Source organism: Dipodomys spectabilis, unplaced genomic scaffold, assembly GCF_019054845.1.
Source record: "Dipodomys spectabilis isolate Male_0828 unplaced genomic scaffold, ASM1905484v1 ptg000420l, whole genome shotgun sequence".
In the NCBI taxonomy this organism is placed as follows: Eukaryota; Metazoa; Chordata; class Mammalia; order Rodentia; family Heteromyidae; genus Dipodomys; species Dipodomys spectabilis.
In genome coordinates this window covers 566669-568714 of record NW_024871097.1, presented here as the reverse complement: position 1 = coordinate 568714, position 2046 = coordinate 566669, and the positions used below count along the sequence as shown (strand labels likewise).

The 2046-nt window shown below is 33.1% G+C and overlaps 1 non-coding gene across 1 annotated transcript; it reads right to left on the bottom strand.

Moving 5' to 3' along the window:
- Positions 1–1346: 1346 nt before the first annotated feature.
- LOC122097270 lies at positions 1347–1450 on the bottom strand. Its single transcript, XR_006145508.1, has one exon. It is a non-coding gene; the product is annotated as a U6 spliceosomal RNA (small nuclear RNA).
- Positions 1451–2046: the final 596 nt, after the last annotated feature.

Genomic DNA, 2046 nt, shown 5'->3' with positions numbered 1-2046 from the left:
ACCTCATTCCAACTGGTACTCAAAGTCTCTGGTTAGGCAATTCTGATGAAGACAAGGAACAATATGAAAAATGAGAAATGGTATCAATTACGAGAAAAAAATGGAGAAGGATCCAAGTAAATTTCTTCTTTGGGATGCCGAAATTAATCGGCTTACTACAGTGCGGAGACTACTTTCCAAAAAGGCCACTCATATAAATACTAGGGATGAGGATGAGTATACCCCTCTTCATCGAGAAGCCTACAGTGGACACTTAGATATTGTCCATGAGTTGGTAGCTCAAGGCAGATATTCATGTAATAACTGTGAATAGCTGGACACCCCTGCACAGTGCTTATATGTGGAATAATACCAGAGTGGTTTCTTTCTTACTTCATCATGATGCAGCTACAAATGCCCAAACTAAAGTCCTCTTGACCACCTTGCATCTTGCTGCTGGGAATAGAAATAGCAAATATATGCTGTATCTACTTCTGTTGAACCATTATATCAAACCAGGTCTGAAGAACAACTTGGAAGAAACTGCATTTGATATTGCCAAAAGGATAAGTATGTATCACTACCTCTTTGAAGTTGTGAAAGGCTTTACAAATTGTTCTCCTAAATCATAATGGTTTGGTTAAGTTCTTTAAATTTCAAAAATGCCAGTTCATCCTTTGTGTCCCTCCAAAAGTCGTAATGGTTTGGTTAAGTTTCTTAAATTTCAAAACTTTCATCATTCATGTCCTTACAAAATATTTTCACAATGCAAAGCAACAGCAATATCTTACTTTAAAAAATCATGGATTCCATGTTATTCTTCCAAGTGAATTGCCTGACATTGATGTCAAAATGTATTCAAGAGTTGTTTGTATACATCTATAATGTTTTTTGCAGAGTTTGCGATTTTTTAAAATCAGAAATAATTTTAAATTATCTGTGGAAATGAATAGTATAGAAACTTAAGTTATTCCTGGTGCTTATCTGAAAAAAGTATATCTATATTTGTATAATGTCCATAATCCATTTCCTTCTCTCCTAGATATATTTTGAATTCTACATTGTTTTATAATATATAGGTTAATTAATAAATGTGTCCATTCAAATTGCATTCCTTATAGAAAAAGTTTAAGATTCCTTTTTTTCCCTAGGTCCTTATAGTATTTTATTTCTTTGGGATAAGATGACAATGTTATCTAATTTCAAGTTGTTTAAAGGTTATGCTATGTAAAGGCCTTTCTAAGGTGAAGATTTAAACACTGATGTCAACCTAACCTTTAATTCTATGAATTATATATGCTGTTACACTTGTATTTTTGTAATCAACCTTTTAATAACTGTTTTTCATTTCTTGCATCTGAAAAATGAAAAATATGGAATACTTCACCAATTTTTATATCATCCTTGTGCAAGTGCCATGCTAATCTTGGTATTGTTGTCATTTGCGTAGAACTGCTGCTGAGGCCTGTAGTATCCTCTAAATTTAAGTAGTTAATGATGCAATCTTTATACAGGCATATATCCTTGGTTGCCTATTTGTAACAATGAACCCTTATTGTTCCTAAAAATGGTATTGATCTTATTTCTCTAAATTTCTGTTTATAGTGGAAAAAAAACTTATATTGTATGGTGGATTGCTCACATTTGCAATTTTTCTGTCAATGACTATTTTGTCTTTTTCATTTTAAATTTGATCATATTTTGAAGCCTTTATAGCTAAGTCCAAAGGTGATGGCTTTTCAAGTACTTACTTATCAACTGAGTTAGCTTTGTGGAGCTAATGGATTCAAAGTAGGCCTTCTTAAAAGCTACTTCGAAACTTCTGCAGCTTAAAATTTCCAAAATGAGGTCTCAATGGCACTAATGTCTTCCTGACCCTTTACCCTTCTTCCATGTAGGAAGAGACCAACCAGAATATCTTACCGTGACAGCATAGATTGTCTTACTGGAACAAAACTAATCTTAGTTACAAGGGATCATAGAGAGATGAATAGTTGAGAATGAATTATTCAGAATAGAAGGTATTTTCTAAAAATAGGCATGAGGATGAGTATACCCCTCTTCCTG